Here is a 21,896-nt window from a genome sequence, read left to right as displayed (position 1 = left end):
AATCCTCAACAAAGAAAGGCCAGATAAATGTGAGAACGACGCATAGTCAGCCTGACAGTTCATGTATCCTAAATGCCGAACGGAATAATATACAGGAGAATTCAAGATAGAGGTTATTTTAGATAAAGACCAGTTTCATTTTAGGAAAGGTAAAAGCGACAAAGAAGCAGTCCTGTCTTAACGGCTGATAATGCAAGCTGGTCACTTTCTAAAGTTTATCAAAACGTACCACAATGTAAAATAATACCTGAGATCCTCAGAGAAGTAAGTATGTGTGGCGAGAAATATCGGTAATATACTGTATGTAAGGTAATATACAGTATGTAATAGAACAACAGAGGGAGCAATAAAAATTAAGCCCGACGCAAGGATATCGTTTACCTCCTGTGCAGTGAATCTAAGAAGCAAAGAAAGAAATAAAAGCAAAGGGCACAAGTGGAATTAAAATACAGGGTGCAAGTACAGGAATGGACAAATACACTCCTGGAAATTGAAATAAGAACATCGTGAATTCATTGTCCCAGGAAGGGGAAACTTTATTGACACATTCCTGGGGTCAGATACATCACATGATCACACTGACAGAACCACAGGCACATAGACACAGGCAACAGAGCATGCACAATGTCGGCACTAGTACAGTGTATATCCACCTTTCGCAGCAATGCAGGCTGCTATTCTCCCATGGAGACGATCGTAGAGATGCTGGATGTAGTCCTGTGGAACGGCTTGCCATCCCATTTCCACCTGGCGCCTCAGTTGGACCAGCGTTCGTGCTGGACGTGCAGACCGCGTGAGACGACGCTTCATCCAGTCCCAAACATGTTCAATGGGGGACAGATCCGGAGATCTTGCTGGCCAGGGTAGTTGACTTACACCTTCTAGAGCACGTTGGGTGGCACGGGATACATGCGGACGTGCATTGTCCTGTTGGAACAGCAAGTTCCCTTGCCGGTCTAGGAATGGTAGAACGATGGGTTCGATGACGGTTTGGATGTACCGTGCACTATTCAGTGTCCCCTCGACGATCACCAGTGGTGTACGGCCAGTGTAGGAGATCGCTCCCCGCACCATGATGCCGGGTGTTGGCCCTGTGTGCCTCGGTCGTATGCAGTCCTGATTGTGGCGCTCACCTGCACGGCGCCAAACACGCATACGACCATCATTGGCACCAAGGCAGAAGCGACTCTCATCGCTGAAGACGACACGTCTCCATTCGTCCCTCCATTCACGCCTGTCGCGACACCACTGGAGGCGGGCTGCACGATGTTGGGGCGTGAGCGGAAGACGGCCTAACGGTGTGCGGGACCGTAGCCCAGCTTCATGGAGACGGTTGCGTATGGTCCTCACCGATACCCCAGGAGCAACAGTGTCCCTAATTTGCTGGGAAGTGGCGGTGCGGTCCCCTACGGCACTGCGTAGGATCCTACGGTCTTGGCGTGCATCCGTGCGTCGCTGCGGTCCGGTCCCAGGTCGACGGGCACGTGCACCTTCCGCCGACCACTGGCGACAACATCGATGTATTGTGGAGACCTCACGCCCCACGTGTTGAGCAATTCGGCGGTACGTCCACCCGGCCTCCCGCATGCCCACTATACGCCCTCGCTCAAAGTCCGTCAACTGCACATACGGTTCATGTCCACGCTGTCGCGGCATGCTACCAGTGTTAAAGACTGCGATGGAGCTCCGTATGCCACGGCAAACTGGCTGACACTGACGGCGGCGGTGCACAAATGCTGCGCAGCTAGCGCCATTCGTCGGCCAACACCGCGGTTCCTGGTGTGTCCGCTGTGCCGTGCGTGTGATCATTGCTTGTACAGCCCTCTCGCAGTGTCCGGAGCAAGTATGGTGGGTCTGACACACCGGTGTCAATGTGTTCTTTTTTCCATTTCCAGGAGTGTATATGCAAACACCAAAGTGACAAGACATTACCACGCCTAATAAGGTATAGGAAAACCGCTGACATTCAGAACAGCTTCCAGTCGTCTCGAAATGGATGAATCCATATCCTGTTTGCTTTTGAATGGGATCTTGTACTATTCAGCTAACAATGCTGGAGGTGGATAAGCGATCACGTACCCTTCTCTCCAAAGTAGACCACAAACGCTCAGTAGTACTGAGATCTGGTGACTGCGGCGTCCAGATATGAGCTAGTTTGTCTTTGACCAATACATTTGTCTTTTCTTAGTTAATTATGTGTTACTCTATTCAACTACGTTGCTGTGTACTTATATGAATGAATAGTGATGGAGTGCACTAGTTTTCTTTTTTTGAATAGCTTGTAACGTGTCGAAATTAATTGTGAACAGTTTCATGTCGTTCCGTAAATAATGTACTCCTTTCCATCTCTTACGACTGCAGCATGTCGTAAAGCGGATAAAGGGTGCAAAAATGCATTATTTCTAGTAACTAAACTTGGCGTTTGTGTATATGTTCTAGAAAAACCAAAATTGTAACCGGCTACACAAGTGTTCGCTCAGAAGCGGCAAAGACCCCATCTGCGCCGGTGACTGACAGCATCAACGCGCGCCAGATATCATCCTGGGCGAGGTGGCACTGTACTAAGATAAACGACAGCCACAAGTTACAATATCACAATTATTGAACTATATAAAAAAACGGAAATTATTTAGAAACTAATGCGTGCACACACTTTATTCAACATGTAAACGTCACAACAGATATTCGGATTTGGGTTACGACATATTCGATATGCCTGCCATCATTGATGATTATGTGGCGCAGACGAATAGCGAAATTCTGCATGACCCGCTGAAGTGTCGGAACATCGATGCTGTCGATGACCTCTTGAATGACTCTTTTCTGCTAGGCAGTGGGTTTGGGGATATGGCTGTACACCTTGGCTTTAATATAGCCCCACAAAAAGGAGTCGCGTGTATTCAGATCCGGAGAACATGGCGGCCTGTCGAGGCCCATGGCAGTAACCTGTGGGTACCTCATGCGGAGACTGCGGTACCCGAAGTGCCTCCAGGACATCAAACTCTCTCCTGCTTCGATGGGGTCGAGTTCCGCCTTGCATGAACTACATCTTGTCGAAATCAGCGTCACTTTGGATAATGGGGGTGAAATCAATCATCTTTCAGTACATTCACGTACCGTTAAGTGGTCACCGTGCCATCAAGGAATATCGCGCCCATTGTTCCGAGACTGGACACTGCACATCACACAGTAACCAGTTGAGGGTGAAGAGACTTCTCGATCTCGAAATGCTGATTCTCAGTCCCCAAAATGTGCCATTTTCCTTATTGACGAAGCCATCCAAACGCAAGTGAGCTTCGTCGCTAAACCACACCATGCGTTCGCATACTAATTCCCGTTATGCCCCGCGGCCGACCGTGTAATTTGAACGTCCTAACGCAGACCGTTCTGAAGTTATCAAGGCTTTATTTCATAAATCAATAATTGTCACTGTGTGTGTGTATGATTGTTGAAGAATGACGGCAGCGCCATACATTTGTCCGGATTTATGGTTCAGCTTTGGTTTTATGGAAAAAAACAAGGCTTCAACAATCGAGGAGCCTAAGAGTACGTGAGGTTGAGTCGGCAAGACGATACTTTCCAGGAGAATTCTGTATCGATCATCAAGACAGCTGGGTATGTTGTTGGAAAGGTTTCGGAAGCTTGTAATGTGGATTTATATTTTTAAATTCAAGATTAGATAATGCAGTAATGATAATTTGGCACAGTCGGTGGAACTGTTATTTGAAAGTGGCTCCTCGTAACTTTATTTTGTACTTGATCTGTGGTCAAGAAATCATTGACTGACGGGCTTAGTGTAGCGTTGATGGTACGCTGTGTTACTTTCACGATTGATATTTAGGTGTCGTAGATACGACCGTAAATGGAAGTTTTAAGTCGGCAATTGTGTTTGACGAGGACCGGTTTTGTTGCCCCTGATACTCTGTTGCACACGCTAAAGGATTTGGGCGTTGGGTATAGTTGGAGATTTTGTGTAAGCACACTCTAAGGTAGCTGATTTATGGAGGATAGTGTTACTACGAGGTAGTAACTTGTTATATATTGTGCAGTATTTAATAATCGAGCGTCGGTCTCAAGTTTTCCTTGATTGTAGGATCGAGTACAGGAACAAACGGACCGATAGTGAATAGTGATTACCAGTGTATTTCCCCCGTACTCATTGTTAGTGACACAATTATAGAAATTCCCTTACCCTAGCTCATCAAAGTTTTTGAAAATCTGGTTCTAAGTTGATCTCGTAAGTGGTGGTGGTGCGCACGTCTTTTTTTTTTTCGTTCAATGTGGGGACTAGATTTATGGTCACTCGCTCACATCAGTGTTGGCGCATGTAAGGATCTGATTACTCTTAAAGAGCTAAAATGAACTCTGATTCAAACATTTTTGCAAGATGTCTATCAACAGCCGTCAAGTAACGTATAAAATGACGAGACGTGACCATTGTAATGACAGAGGTGATGTGGCTTAAACTGTTTTAATCCTTGAAGATGGTGAGTGGCTGAAACCGGTCGATATTTGGGTTTAAAGCAAAAGCAGCTGATGGTCAAACATGCATTTGAAATAAAACCAAGTCCCCGTATTATCATTTTCTAACTAATAACAACCAGAGCAATCACGTTCAAGTCAGTTATGTAATACAAAGTACAAAAGACTATATTTAAACTTTAATAACAGAAGTATCGCCAATGAGAGGATGTAAATAACTGTTGTTTATTTCCATAGTAACAAATACCATCTTTGGCCCGACATGTCGACTGTTTTATAAAAATAATGAAATGCAAAACCTTTTTATACATTTGGGAATGTGTAAGTGTTCTAATAACAATTTGTCCATTTTATTTGGACTGTTGAGCTCCGTGGTCGTGGATAATGATATTTTACTATAAAAATACAGCGACCAGCTACTTTTTTAATGCGTTTTATTTATGCCAATATGCATTTCGGGTTTGCACCCATCTCCAGCTGGCAAATTACATGTATCTTCAGTTTCTACAGTGGTACAATATCAACAGCAGTTTGGATGCTGCAGCTGGCCTGTGCAAAAGCAACGATTCCAATCATTTACTTGAATTTCGCGAGTTTAAAGTTACGCACTATCAGTTGTTCATTTTACTTACATTCTCCACTCCTTGTTTTCTCTTGGCTTTTCTTCTTTTTTGTAGCAGCACAAACACTTTTTGTCACGTATTTTACACAGGCGCACTGCGTTATCCGCCATGTTGTCGACTGACAGTTTTTTTCATGCAAGCAGTTTATCAATGGACAGACTTATATTTTACTAAAGTTCTGAGGTTCTAGCTAAGCTACTGTTTACCAATCATTGACTTGGGTGATAGAAGTATTCTAAGTACGATGTATACTAAGTTTTTTGTGGTTACTTAGGCAGTATGGAAGATAATAAACTAACATAACACATTTATACAAAGCAGTAAGTCATACATTTACAATATAACAAAGATAGAATTAAGATTTTTATGTTGTATCTTATTACATGCATTTGTTGGGTTTATATTAGATTATGTTATTTCTTGATTGTGCTTAGCAAGTGGTTTGATAAGTAGAGCGTGGAAGTTTTTCAGAAATATTCGGTTTGGTAACTCTGTTTGGTCGTTAAGTATGTCAGAAGGGGATGCATGTTTATGTGAATGAATTTCGATTTCTTCTAGGAGGTTCATTCTTTTTCCTTTGTTGGCTAGGTGGAGAACTTGTAGGTTATGGGATATGTCTGTTACTTGATTTTCTTCTTCTGCTACATGTTGCACAAATATGGATTTATTTACGTTTTTTAAACCAAGAGCACCCACGTTTTCTCGAAAACATACGTTGAAGCTTCTCCCTGTTTGGCCTATGTATGTTTTTGGGCATGAGTTGCAGTTAAGTTTGTATATTCCTGATTGATTGTACGGTTTGGTATTATTTTTAATGTTATGGATAGCTTTGTCTTTTATTTTGTTATTTGTATAGTAGCTGATTCTGATATCTGATCTTCAGAACAGGTTTGCTATTTTATATGACAGTTTTCCTACAAATGGCAAGCTTACATATTTTTGTTTTGGCTTTGTTACGTTATTCTTTAATGCTGTTTTGTTATTATATTTGGTTATGCGGGGATTTATCTTAGAGTTTAGTTCATCTATTAATTTTAGATTGTAACCATTATTGTAAGCAATAGCTTTGATGGTGTTTAGCTCTTCTATTTGGTCAGCTGCTTCTAGTGGTATTTTGTGCATTCTGCTTAGCATTGCTCTGTATGAAGCCATCTTTTTTTAATTGGGTGAAGGATGATTTATTAATTGTGTTATCTGTGTATGTTGGTTTCCTGTATACTTGAAATTTGTGTTTGTTGTTGGAGCTACTTATGCAGAGATCCAGAAAATTTAAACCTACTTCTGTTTGGTGTTCTACAGTGAAGATGATGTTCTGATGCATTTTATTCATTTGTTTTGTAAGGTTACCAATTTCTTCTGCTGTGCCATCAAATAAGATTATTATATCATCAACATACCTTTTGTAATAAATTATTTTGTTTACTATCTAGGGGTTTTCTTTAAAAAATTTACATTCTAAGTTATTGATGAAAATACCAGCAAGCAAACTGGCAAGGCAGCTACCCATAGCTAGGCCCTCTTTCTGCTGGTACATTTTGTTATTAAAAGAAAAGTAACTGTGTGATAGTACTAGCGTTAATAGATCAATGAATTTGTGTATTTCTGGTAATGCCAAATTTTTATGTTTAAGCAAATTGTTTTTAATTATTTCTATTGTTTCTTTGACGGGTATGTTTGTGTAGAGGTTTGTGATGTCAAGTGACGCAAACCTAGCAGTATCAGGAATCTGAATTTCCTTTACACATTTAATCAGTTCATAACTGTTCTTTACTGAGTATGTCTCTTCGAATTTGAATGTGTTGCTAAGGATCTCATTCAGATTCTTGCTGATTTCATAAGTTGGGCTGTTCCGAGAATTAACAATTGGACGTATGGGGCAGTTGACTTTATGGGTCTTAGGTTGTGCTCGTAGGCATGGTGCATAAGGGTTCATAACAGTGCATTCATGTATGTCTTTTGCATTTAAGAGGAAATCACTTTTTTCATCATATTTTTAAGTTTATTCTGTAACTTAAGAGTGGGATCAGACTGAAGTTCTACTATATTGTTGTTACCGAAAAATTCAATGGTTTTGTTTACACATTCACTTTCATACATTACAACAACAGCATTGCTTTTTCTGCTTTTACTACTAAAGCTTTATTGTCACTTAGTTTCTTATTAACACTTTGAAGTATTGTACTGTCATGGTGCTTTATAACATTTATTATTATTTGCTTTCTCTATTTGTTTGGTGATAAAATTGTTAAATTTGTGGCCTATGGCAATCTGATAATTCTGAGTTAGTTTTGCAGTATCACAGGCTATTTTGGTGCCTACTATTAATTCTTTCATATTATTTTCAGTCAGAGATGGGGTGATATTATGTTGAAGCCCTTTATTCAGCAAACTTACTTCTTTATCACTTAAAATGATGTTAGTTGAATTTACTAGATGTTTGGTGAATAAGATGGCTTCATACAGAGCAATGCTAAACAGAATGCACAAAATATCACTAGAACCAGCTGACCAAATAGAAGAACTTGTAACGACAATTATACGTATAATAAATTTTTTTCTTTATGAATTTAGATAAATTAATAATAGCAATGTGTTGAATTTCTTTTTCGATTCTTTTCGTGTCATGTTAAAGAAACTGTGTGTAACTTTTGAAACGAATATTATTATTTCTGTTAGATTTCAAATAATGTGGTAATCAAAGGGAAGTGTATTTAGTGTTAAAACTATTGTAAGATGTGAAAATTGTAATTTATACACTTGGTCCATACGTAGGTAATGCGTTAGGATATGTGTAGTAGAAAACCTGTGGTGAATACCCTACCTGTAGGGGAGCGGGAAAAGGTGGAGGCAGGCGAGGCGGGAAAACGCACACTAGCGCGGTTCTGCACAACGGGCTCAGTAACACAGTCGGAGGCGAGCAACAGTCGGAAGTACACGTACTGTACCGAGGAGGCTACCCAGGAAAAGTGGATTCCATTGAGCCTCGGATGAACCGATTCCGACGACTACTTGGCATGGCTATATTCTGAGGCACAAAATTGGAAAAATTACGACGCTAAGAAGATGGAAAGTGCCGATGTTGTGTGAGCCTTAGCCGTGCTTGTATGTGTGCCGTGCTGCCCGCTATCTCGCTGCCCGCCATCCGCCGCACCGACTTGCACAGGTCAAACATTTATTTCATCTTTAGAAGTGTATCTGTGTGGACCAGTGTCGAAACTGTTTCTAATGGTTCAATAATAACGTGACTTTTACCAGAATTGCTTTAGCCATGACTTATCCTGATCACTGACCTAGACAGGATCCTTACCTCGTATTGTGCAATCCGAGTATCCTAAATAGAAAGTTTAATGTTTGTGTTGATGAAAATTATCAGCAGAGTAATCTATGCCATAAAGGAATCTATAGTTCTGTATGTTGTTGCAAATATTGGTAAAGACCAAAAGAGTTTTTTTTTTTGAATTGAGTTAGCGATGTTATTTAATTAATTTGAAACAGAAATAATGACAGTTAAATTATTCATAAGTAAGACAAAAGAGTAGTTATCCAGAGATTGATAATTTTGTGTGTTAATTTGCCTTCAGTACTAGGTAGTTTCAGAATAACGACTATAACAGTTTCAGGGCCCCCCTTTTTGCTTTTGTTCATTCATTCAAACCTTGATGTGTACTGATCAAATTTGACCAGTAAGGCTAAATTCTATATTAATCCTAAATGTATTAGTGTTTTTCCATTATTCATAGTGATATTGTGTGTGTACTTTTAAGATTGTCGACGCTAGGGCAATCTATGCCCGATTTCAGTCTGCTCAACATACAAAATGCAGTTCGTAGTAATCATTACTGTGTGGTGTTGTGTAAATGTAGCTCGTCCAAATTAGTACCAAAAAGAGAAAACTTTAGTTCAGTGGATTTTTCCGGTTTCAAACGTTGCCATATAACGCTTCATTACTACGAGTTACTATGCTTGTACATGCACCCACTTGTACAAGGAAAGACTCACTAATTGCCTAAGTAGGCTGGCGACCGAATTGTTAATTACAGGTAGCATCTACTGTGTGTACTTCTTGTCCATGCGAAAGAATAATTATACTGTACATTTGCTTGATGCATCACTGTAGTTATTGACTGAGTATAAGTCCGATCTTGCTTCTATTAGGTACACGCGGTCAACTTTTGTACTAAAATCCTTGTTCATAAGGTGAAGCCCATGAACTTATTACAGTACCGGCTTTATAGAGCTAACCTACGTCCGAGCAGGGCGGTAGTGTTACAAACTAAACACTATCAAAGCTATTGCTTACAATAATAATTACAATCCAAAATTAATAGATGAACTAAACTCGAAGATAAATCCCCACACAGCCAAATACAATAACAAAACAGCATTAAAGAATAACACAACAAAGCCAAAACAAAAATATGTAAGCTTGCCATTTATAGGAAAACTGTCATATAAAATAGCAAACCTGTTCTGAAGAACGGATATCAGAATCAGCTACTATACAAATAACAAAATAAAAGACAAAGCTATCCATAACATTAAAAATAATACCAAACCGTATAATCAATCAGGAATACACAAACTTAACTGCCACTCATGTCCAAAAACATACATAGGCCAAACAGGGAGAAACTTCAACATACGTTTTTGAGAACACATGGGTGCTCTTCGTTTAAAAAACTTAAATAAATCCACATTTGCGCAACATGTAGCAGAAGAAGAAAATCAAGTAACAGACATATCCCATAACCTACAAGTTCTCCACCTAGCCAACAAAGGAAAAAGAATGAACCTCCTAGAAGAAATCGAAATTTATTCACATAAACATGCATCCCCTTCTGACGTACTTAACGACCAAACAGAGTTACCAAACCGAATATTTCTGAAAAATTTCGACACTCTATTTTTCAAACCACTTACAGGGTGTATACGTGGACAAGGAAAAAGAAATTCCCGGATTTCTCCCGGATTTTCCGGTTAAAAATACACTTTCTCCCGGGTGCAAACATACTTTTTCCCTGTTAACTGACAGTATATTTTCTCTTGGAACTGTATAAGTCCTTTGAATGATTATGGTTTTATACACGTGAGTAGAATTTGTGGCATTTTATAAAACTAAACACAGGGGAAAAAACGCGTTTTGTACAGATCTTTGATAAGCAGCAACATGTTCACTGCGTACGTGTTACGAAAGTATAAATTCGAATTCCACCGAACACCGCATGTTACTTTCCGAAGAATTGAAATCGAGATTGCGATGCGCTTTTGTAAGTCAGTCATAGGTCATGTCACATGATCTCGACAGCCGATGACAGCAGGTATTCAGAGCTTAGGACACGTGATGTAGTCACCCAATAGCAACATCACTGTTAAGTAGTGTGAACACACAAACAGAAAAAGTTAATGGTTTGAATTAATATACATAGTGTTGCTACACAAAACGCAAAGCTTTCACATATAATATTGGTCTGTAAGATTAATACGCTGCAAGAGAAGCTAAGCTTTCACATACAATGTTGGTCTTTTATGTGCGTATAACAATTTAAGATATATCACACAAATGTGATCCTAAAATTTTTAATAACGACTTAAATGTCTGATCTTCTGGGCTCGAAATTCATCTAAATGGCTCGTCATCAAAGAGTTGATTTCTTAAATGAGAGTCAAACGCTCTGTGATTTAAGAAATTCATCGTACATTATCGCACATAGTTCCGTTGTAATTGCCGGAATGGTACTTTGATGGCAACGCTTTTCAAACCACCATTCGGAATATTTTCCCGTGGCCTGTTAAAAATAGGTTCGTTTCCGCAGTTTGCCAGAGAGCGCCAGATGACAGGCGTCACCACGCTTGCATAGCTACGATGTCGTAGGGAGTCCGTATCTTCGTACGTGTAAAACATTAAAAGATCATACATTATGTCATAGAAGGAAAAAGACATCAGAGGATACTCCAAGAGCATAGGAATTTCGAGACCCATACTAAAATGTGCACATTTAAAGTGCACGTTTGTATGTCCATATTCCCAGTTAAGCCGGCCGGTGTGGCCGAGCGTTTCTAGGCGCTTTAGTCTGGATCCGGGCGACCGCTACGGTCGCAGTTTCGAATCCTGCCTCGGGCATGGATGTGCGTGATGTCCTTAGGTTAGTTAGGTTTAAGTAGTTCTAAGTCTAGGGGACTGATGACCTGAGATGTTAAGTCCCATAGTGCTCAGAGCCATTTGAACCATTCCCAGTTAAGTGGGCCACCACCTAATTAACTTTTCAATGTTGTTTTCGGGATGTAAATTTTCTTGGAGTACCAGTACTGTGTTATCTCATGTTTAGTTCTTTATTATGGCATAATGCCATACGTGCTAAAAGTTGAAAACGTGCACTTGAAATGCAGCGAACAGTGTGTGGAATTAAAAAGAAAATTTCTTTAGCAAACTGACAAAAATAATTTCATTGTTCTGCAAGGTAATTAATGCTTGACTGTCAGAAAGGTGGAAATCAGAAATCTGTTTTGTTTTCATTTGACGTGAGAGCAGTAAACGAAGAGGGAACAGCAAAGTCACTAAATGTAAACACGGGTCACGTGGAGACTACCCACTACCCCACTGTAGCTCGGACTGCTCTGTGCATCAGCCTCGGATCTACGATATTTCCGAACCGGTGCAATACCCCGCCACTCCCTCGAGCGTTTGAGATAAGACGTCAAAAATTTAAAAAAAAGACATCGAATTTTAAAAATATGTTCCATTTTGTAGCGCACATCTTTCTGAAGAGTCTGATGCATAAAACGTGTGTTCGAGGAAATGTAAGACATGTTATTATGTCGTAAGTGCGCCAAAGTGCAGTGCCTCGCCTCCTCACACAGCATTCTTCTATCGCACGTCTCTGTACTTCGCTCTGTGGAATTGAAGCGTGTATATTTTGTAATGGATACCATCAAACCATATTCAGGACAGTGGAAATTAAAATGTCCTATGGTGCCTCTCCCGCTTACAATTGGCCGGTTTGACATCCTGTCTCTTTTTTTTTTTTTTTTTTTTTTTTTTTTTTTTTTTTTTTTTTTTTTTTTTTTTTTTTTGCACTCTTTATTCCCTATCAGCAATCAACTTGCTGCTTTGTGTGACATAAAATTAAATGTAGGATACATAAACCCAGTAAAGACATAAGACAAGCAAGGCAATACACATTTCTTCAATCCTTAGCTCCTGGAATTTTTTTCTCTCTAATCTTGCTACAGCTTTACATGGCGTGCTCTCCTTTCTGCGAAAGAATCTATTACCTCATCAAAGTTCTTAAAATGTTTTGCTAAATGAAAAGTTGAAATGTCGTTGTCTAATACTGAAAAAGCTGTTAATCCAAATAGGACCCAAGACTGGTCTGGTTTCCCGATCTGATTACGTCTTTTTTGCCACTCGCTGCTACATAAAACAAAATATACCTTTCAAATACTGCAACAATTGTAATACACACCGAATAAACGAGACTGTTTTGGCACAAATGGTCGTTTTTGTAACGACAGAATTCACAAAGTATCAATATCATATGCCTATTAGGCCTACTACAAGCAAAAAGCCTTACGTTAGGAAATAGTTTCACACTTCATTCATACGCTCCAGTTTCTCAAGTATGAGATCTAAAAGTAGTAGTATGAAATTTTTATACAAACTTGGAATCGTCATATTCTTTCATAATTTATGTGATGTCCCCATTTCTTCTCCTTCCTCGTTCTAACAAACAGTCTTGTTATAACTAATTCTGTAACTATTCCTGTCAATGTCAAAGCTCATTCGCAGGTTAACCTAACTAACTCTGCCAGGATCACCGGTTTAGTTATCCCGCGATTATTCTCCGGTTAGGCGTTGCTACATGTTTCGTACAACGCGTTTTCCGCGCTTCTTCCAGAATAGAATTTAAAGCGGCTGCTAGCCGGGGACTGTACAACTGGCCCTTACTAGTATAGCGATCTAGCCAAAAATTTTCTGTCAAAATTTCATTTTCTTAGATACACCGAGAAGGTAATACGCAATATTTCTAACCTGTTCTTCGTTTATTTCCACTCTTGTAGTCTGAATTTATGGATTTAGCTAGTAATTATAACAACGCTCATCATTCGCAAACCCAATCAACCACACAATAAGACAGCGGTTGGCATTCATCCGTTCGGCCTTACTCCGCTCAGCTCGTATAGCCCCTTTTGTCTGTAGGAAAGTTTGTTTCTACATGCGACGATGATTCCCCTGACAGAGACACGCATTCACAAATCAACTTACGATTCATTCAAAAATCAACTTAGAATGTGTTCAAAAATGTTCAAAAACCGACAGGGATGCGTTTCAAAGTCATATGAATAATCGATAGACTAACGTGCGCTGGATGCTAGTCGCTTTGTGAAACAAGGTTTATTCCCTCAATAGTATGAATTTGCCCTCCACCCCCCTCCTAGAACTGGTCCTGCTGCGCATGCATGAATCTGGCAGCTTGGGCGCTCTAGTAAAATTTTTCCCGGTAGCATCTAGCTGCTTTCTGCGACTGCTTACACAACCAACAGCCACATTTCTGTATCCAGAAGCGGGAGAAGGTACTACTCAACTGCGCTTGCGCATGATCCCGCTCTTAACTGCTAAAACGAATCTAATGTAAACAGTAGTGACGTCATGCTCATCGGAGGCAATTTGCTGTTACGAAACATTGCATAGTCTTCCTAAAGCCTTTGACACATCTTGTTGTTGGCAGACGCTTGTATGAGCACTGTATTTTGTTGCTGTATATGGCGCATTTCCTTTGCAATTTAAGTTTTATTTTCGTTTTTTCTCTCGTTCATATTTTATTGTTGCAGTATTATTCTGAAATAGCGGTATTCAGTAATATCCTTTGTTAGAGTATGGGTTCTTGCCAGTTAAAATCACAAAAATTTAAGTGAAAACAAAAACAAAGAAAGCTTCCCGGAATTCTAAAAAATTCCCGGGTTTTTCCCGGTTTTCTCCCGGATGAAAAAATTCCCAGGTTTTTCCCGGATCTCCCGGTTGTCCCGGGTCGTATACACCCTGACTTACTAAGCACAATCAAGAAATAACATAATCTAATATAAATCCAACAATGCATGTAATAATATACAAGAAAAAATCTTAATTCTATCTTTGTTATATTGTAAATGTATGAATTACTACTTTGTACAAATGTGTTATGTTAGTTTATTATCTTCAATACTGCCTAAGTAACCACAAAAAAATTTGTACACATCGTACTTACAATACTTCTGTCACCCAAGTCAATGTTAGTAAACAGTAGCTTAGCTAGAACCTCAAAACATTCGTAAAATATAACTCTGTCCATATATAAACTGCTTGTATGAAAAAAACTGTCAGTCGACAACATGGCGGATAACGCAGTGCGCCTGTGTAAAATACGTGACAAAAAGTGTTTGTGCTGCTACAAAAAAGAAGAAAAGCCAAGAGAAAACAAGGAGTGGAGAATGTAAGTAAAATGAACAACTGACAGTGCGAAATTGAAGTAAATGATTGGAATCGTTGCTTTTGCACAGGCCAGTTTCAGCATCCAAACTGCTGTCGATATTGTACCACTGTAGAAACTGAAGATACATGTAATTTGCCAGCTGAAGATGGGTGCAAACCCGAAATGCATATTGGCATAAATAAAACCCATTTAAAAAAAAGTGGCTGGGCGCTGTATTTTTATAGTAAAATATTATGTAAGTATTCTAATTAAGAATTGGGATTAATTAACTGAAATAATTTGATACCAAATGCAACGTTGTTATTATCTGTGTAGCGAGTTAAGAGTTGCCAATATTGAGTGGTAAAGTATGATTGACAAGTTTAATATTCATTAATAGTAATTTGTGCGAAACACTCGTTTGTGGCGTGATCATCTCTATAATTATTTATGGGCTTAATTAAAAAAGACTCGTGGGAACGTTGTTATATCGTAGTGTTGGAAAGCTTCTTTACCGATTCAATCCGATACACGACAGCTGATTGTTTTCAGAATTGCTCATACAGTGTTTCAGAGTAACCTGTTATCTTCTGAGACGTGAGATTGAGGTCTATTGCGCCTCTCCACGAATTATTAGCAATTTATTGCATCTATATTCATTTTTTGTGAATTTATTCATGTACTGGGTTGAGGTGAGGCCTGAACTATATCTTGGCTAGATGAGAAGACACTCGAAGGCGGCAATTCGGGCACAGTGCGAGGTAGAGGAGGAAGCAAAGATGAGTGGACATAAGCGCACAGTAGTATGATGGAACGTGAGTTGGAGGAAAAGGTGAGGAGAAAGAAGTGAAATGAAATTGGGGAAGAATTACGTTTTTAATTCTTTACTCGTCCAAGTCGTCTGAGAAATTTGCCAATCGCGTGATTATTCCCTTCTGCTTTACTTAGCTTACTAGCCTTCTTATGATAACCAATTTACAAATGTAAGAAATACACATTAAAAAACCTGCAGATTTCAACTGGGTATAGCACAGCTCTCTCTCTCTCTCTCTCTCCCTCTTTCTTTAAGTGTATATAGGATATACATATAGTCCGGGAAAACTTCCAATCATTTATTGCACAAGAACTAAACATCGTACAGATGTCATACATACTGCATTTGGAAGAAAACCTCTGAAAGGTTTTTCTACAAACATTCGATATGCGAACCATGAGTGACCTGGCAGACGTCAGTTAGGTAATCCAATACTTGCCATACCAGTCCCAACATGGCATCGTCGACTGCGGCAGTCGCTTCAAGTATTCTCTCCCGGAACTCTCCTACATCACGTGGTAAAGGCGGTACATACACCAGATCTTTCATGTGTCCCCACAGAAAAAAGTCACACGGAGTGAGATCTGGTGACCGGGGAGGCCATTTCAGGAAACAGCTCGCTCCGCACCTGAACTCGCCATGTTTCCAACTAGCACTGACTATCAGCAAATTACCGAACTACGCGGTGGTGATATTCACGAAAAACAAAATTTTTGGGGTTTCTCTTCAAACTGACATATGTATGATACCTGTACAATGTTTGGTCCTTGTACAATAAATAATTGAAAGTGTTCCCGGACTTTATGTACACCCAGTATATTCTGTTTGCCAATCTGGGATGTAAAGAAGGGCGGGGGGGGGGGGGGGGGGGGGATCATGGGGCAGAGTGGGCAGGGGTCGCAGCCCGAGGCCTCGCCACGCTGCCCCCGTCACATCTTGAGGAAAAGAGTGAGATGGGGACGTATGCTGCAAACCAAAAACGATGACAAATATAGTCGTTTGCAACCATAAAGCAACAATTATCGTATTTAAATTATCATTATACATGAATTAGCAACCTATGGGACGCCATGCTAAGTCAGAGGGGGAGAACTAAATCACGCTCCTGGCGCGTGATAGACATTTAGGAGAAAAACGAAAAACAAAATAGTAACAGACACGGCAGCAGTGATGCACCATCATACGTGACGCCAGGTAAGCCGGCGTGTCCGTGTTGTGCCTTGGTCGTTCGTTAAAGTACAGGGTGATTCAAAAAGAATACCACAACTTTAGGAATTTAAAACTCTGCAACGACAAAAGACAGAGCTAAGCACTATCTGTCGGCGAATTAAGGGAGCTATAAAGTTTCATTAGTTGTACATTTGTTCGCTTGAGGCGCTGTTGACTAGGCGTCAGCGTCAGTTGATGCTAAGATGGCGACCGCTCAACAGAAAGCTTTTTGTGTTATTGAGTACGGCAGAAGTGAATCGACGACAGTTGTTCAGCGTGCATTTCGAACGAAGTATGGTGTTAAACCTCCTGATAGGTGGTGTATTAAACGTTGGTATAAACAGTTTACAGAGAATGGGTGTTTGTGCAAAGGGAAAAGTTCTGGACGGCCGAGAACGAGTGATGAAAATGTAGCACGCATCCAGCAAGCATTTGTTCGCAGCCCAGGAAAATCGACTTGCAGAGCTAGCAGAGAGCTGTAAATTCCACAATCAACTGTATGGAGAGTCCTACGAAAAAGGTTAGTTATGAAACCACCAGGCAGCCCGTGACAGAGCACTTCATCACTGGCCTCCAAGAAGCCCTGCTCTTACCATCTGCGATTTTTTCTTATGGGGGTATGTTAAGGATATGGTGTTTCGGCCACCTCTCCCAGCCACCATTGATGATTTGAAACGAGAAATAACAGCAGCTATCCAAACTGTTACGCCTGATATGCTACAGAGAGTGTGGAACGAGTTGGAGAATCGGGTTGATATTGCTCGTGTGTCTGGAGGGGGCCATATTGAACATCTCTGAACTTGTTTTTGAGTGAAAAAAAATCTTTTTAAATACTCTGTGTAATGATGTATAACAGAAGGTTATATTATGTTTCATTCATTAAATACACATTTTTAAATTTGTGGTATTCTTTTTGAATCACCCTGTCATACACCCTGTCATACACCCTGTCACCCCCTAAATCACCCAGTCATACAAATTTCTTTCGCTGGGGACGTCCCATCTACTCGGCGGATGTTGCAAGACACTCCATGTTGTTGTTGTGGTCTTCAGTCCAAAGATGGGTTTGATGCAGCTTTTCATGCTACTCTATCCTGTGCACACCTCTTCATCTCCGAGTAACTACATCCTTCTGAATCTGCTTAGTGTATTCATCTCTTGGCCTCCCTCTACGATTTTCACCCTCCACGCATCCCTCCAACACTAAATTCGTGATTCCTTGATGCCTCAGAACGTGTCCTACCAACCGATCCCTTCTTCTAGTCAAGTTGTGCCACAAATTTCTCTTCTCCCCAATTCCATTCGGTACTTCCTCATTAGTTGCGTGATCTACCCATCTAATCTCTAACATTCTTCTGCAGCACCACATTTCAAAAGCTTCTACTCTCTTCTTGTCTGAACTGCTTATCGCCCATGTTTCGCTTCCAAACAAATACTTTCAGAAAAGGCTTCCTGACACTGAAGTCTATACTAGATGACAAAAAATTTCTCTTCTGCCGAAATCTTTCCTTGACATCGCTAATTTACGTTTTATATGCTCTCTTCTTCGTCCATCATCAGTTAGTTTGCCACCCAAATAGCAAACGTCATCTACTACTTTAAGTGTCTCATTTTCTAGTTTAAGTCTCTCAGCATCACCCGATTTAATTCGAATACATTCCATTATTCTTGTTTTGCTCTTGTTTTATGTTCATCTTATATCCTCCTTTCAAGACACTATCCGTTCCGTTCAACTGTTCTTCCAAGTCCTTTGCTGTCTCTGGCAGAATTACAATGTCATCGGCAAACCTCGCGGTTTTTATTTTTTCTCCTTGGATTTTAATTCCTACTCCAAATTTTTCTTTTGTTCTGCTTGCTCAATACACAGACCGAATAACGTCGGGGATAGGCTACAACCCTATCTCACTCCCTTCTCAACCACTACTTCTCTTTCGTGCCTCTCCACTGTTATAACTATCATTTGGTTTCTGGACAAATTATAAATAACCTTCGCTCCCTGTATTTTATTCCTGCCACCTTCAGAATTTGAAAGAGAGTATTTCAATCAACGTTGTCAAAAGCTTTCTCTACGTCTGCAAATGCTATGAACATAGGTTTGGCTTTCCTTAACCTACCTTCTACGATCAGTCGTAGGGTACGTATTCCCTCGCATGCTCCTACATCTCTACGGAATCCAAACTGATCTTCCCCGAGGCCTGGTTCTACGAATTTTTCCATTCGTCTGAAAAGAATTCCTGTTAGTATTTTGCAACCACGACTCCGTAGATAACTCAAAAAATGTTGCCATTGTGGGTGGCGAACAATAGCGTGGTGCGGCTCATGGAGGTAACACTAGAAATCATGAACGTGTTTGGGGTCGTCATAGTAGAGGTATTTCACGACCTTGCTACCTCAAGGTAAAACATATCCTATAAATGCAGTTGCTATAACTAAGAACAAAATTACTGTTCCAATTACTGAGGTGTGAATACACACACATCAAAAAAGTTTTGCATCACCTCGGTTCCGCGAGTTTCGGAATCTGTACAGAAAATTGGAATATAGATCAACATAAACATAATTTCCGCCATTTTTACTTCTCATGAGAACCACACATTGCATGTTGTACCACCATATAGCGAGACCTTCAGAGGTGGTGGTCCAGATTGCTGTACACACCGGTACCCCTGATACCCAGTAGCACGTCCTCTTGGACCGTTGCACGCCTATATTCGTCGTGGCATGCTATCCACAAGTTCATGAAGGCACTGTTGATCCAGATTTTCCCACTCCTCAACGGCGATTCGGCGTAGATCCCTGAGAGTGGTTGGTCGGTCACATCGTCCATAAACAGCCCTTTTCAATCTATCCCAGGCATGTTCGATAGGGTTCATGTCTGGTGAACATGCTGGCCACTCTAGTCGAGCGATGTCGTTATCCTGAAGGAAGTCATTCACAAGATGTGCTTGATGGAGGCGCGAATTGTCGTCCATGAAGACAAATGCCTCGCCAATATGCTGCCGATATGGTTGCACTATCAGTCGGAGGACAGTATTCACGTATCGTACAGCCGTTACGGCGGCTTCCATGACCACCAGCGGCCTACGTCGGCCCCAAATAATGCCACCCCAAAACAGCAGGGAACCTCCACTTTGCTGCACTTGCTGGACAGTGTGTCTAAGGCGTTAGCCTGACTGGGCTGCCTCCAGACACGTCTCCGACGATTGTCTGGTTGAAGGCATATGCGACACTCATCGGTGAAGAGAACGTGATGCCAATCCTGAGCAGTCCATTCGGCATTTTGTTGGGCCCATCCGAACCGCGCTGCATGGTGTCGTGGTTGCAAAGATGGACCTCGCCATGGACGAGAGGAGTGAAGTTGCGTATCATGAAACTTATTGCGCACGACGTTATGTGGCTGCACGAAAAGCATTATTCAACATGGTGGCGTTCTGTCAGTGTTCCTCCGAGCCATAATCCGTAGGTAGCGGTCATCCACTACAGTAGTAGCCCTTGGGCGGCCTGAGCGAGGCATGTCATCGACAGTTGCTGTCTCTCTGTATCTCTTCCATGTTCAAACAACATCGCTTCGGTTCACTCTGAGACGCCCGGACACTTCCCTTGTTGAGAGCCCTTCCTGCACAAAGTAACTATGTGGACGTGATCAAACCGCGGTATTGACCGTATAGGCATGGTTGAACTACAGACAACACGAGCCGTGTACCTCCTTCCTGCTGGAATGACTGGAATTGATCTGTATTCGGACCCCCTGCGTCTAATAGGAGCTGGTCATGTATGGTTGTTTACATCTTTGGGCGTGTTTGGTGACATCTATGGTTCAAATGGCTCTAAGCACTATGGGACTTAACATCTGAGGCCATCAGTCCCCTAGAACTTAGAACTACTTAAACCTAACTAACCTAATGACATCACACACATCCATGCCCGAGGTAGGATTCGAACCTGCGACCGTAGCAGTCGCGCGGTTCCGGACTGAAGCGCCTAGAACCGCTCGGCCACCGCGGCCGGCTTAGTGACATCTCTGAACAGTCAAAGGGACTGTGTCTGTGATACAATATCCACAGTCGACGTCTATCTTCAGGAGTTCTGGGGACCAGTGTGATGCAAAACTTTTTTTCGTGTGTGTACATATAAGATCCATAGTAGATTCCTCGTCCTACATGTAAGTAAATGGAAATGAAAAATATAGATGCCCCATTTGCATGTAAAGTTCGAATAATTCAACCGTATCCACAAGACTGAATTCGTTCGAGTCCTGTGTGGAACGTTTCATGTGGTAGAAGAACGTTTGTGCGCTGCGCCGATATGGAGTGGCTTTCCACGTAGTATATACAATGAAATGTGGTGCACAAGGTACCACACCCGCACCGCGTTCCTATAGCTGAGGCTGTGTTCGTCTGTATCGACTTCTTGTCATGCCGGGAAAGTGGGTGAAGCTTCCAGGTGGATCTTACAAATGTGTTCGTGTGTCACATACTTCCTGTTGATAGCCACATACGACCGCGTGCTTGTATATTTGTATTCGATCACGTTGGGCCGGCGCTACTGCTGTAGTTCACCGTAGATTCACTTCGCCATCGAGTCTTGCCTTGGTCGCTGCGCCAGCGACGCTTTCGTTGGCCAGCCCCTACCCTTATGGGCGCATGAAGTGGCAGTCTAAAAAGTTTCTTACCTCGCATTTTCAGACCCCACATATGTTGATGAAAAATGCTCGATTTGTACTTATCCACTGTCGGAAAAAAATTAGTACGCCTGTAAAGACAACGTCGATATTTATCCGATGACGGCATATGCCACACAGGGAATAGTAGATGTACTGATAATGGTTTCATCGTCGTCAGCCAACAGGGAGTGTAGTGGCAAAGCTACCAGAGCGCCTTCTGTGTCTACCCTTTAAGTGGAGGTTTACTATCTTTTGGTTCAAAAAATCGATTTTTTTAAAATTGCATTTCTGGACCCATAAAAGTGTTTAGAATCCACCCCTGAAACGGTTTTTCCGTATACGGAACGTAAATGTTTGTTATTCGTGGTTGAACAAAAAAATGCACCTCCCTGAAATTTACCTTTTTCACGCACAAGTTTTTTTTCTTTCGGAGGACGAGTCATTGAACCGGTGCTTGGGAGGAAACACACAAAATTCAAATGAAAGTTTGTGTTTCGAAGTTAGCCTCCAAGCATTTGCATTCTGGTGCGAAGAATGTGGAGACTGCGACTTTCCTGGCAGTGAGCAGTTTCAACGAAGGATATTCAAACTCTGAAGACCATGACAACGATGGACGTCACCATGGGACTCTATTCGACGCAGTTCGCCAAGCATTCGGA

Source organism: Schistocerca americana, chromosome 8 (genome assembly GCF_021461395.2).
Source record: "Schistocerca americana isolate TAMUIC-IGC-003095 chromosome 8, iqSchAmer2.1, whole genome shotgun sequence".
Taxonomy (NCBI): Eukaryota; Metazoa; Arthropoda; class Insecta; order Orthoptera; family Acrididae; genus Schistocerca; species Schistocerca americana.
The sequence above is the reverse complement of the archived record's forward strand: the minus strand, read 5'-3'. Positions refer to the sequence as shown.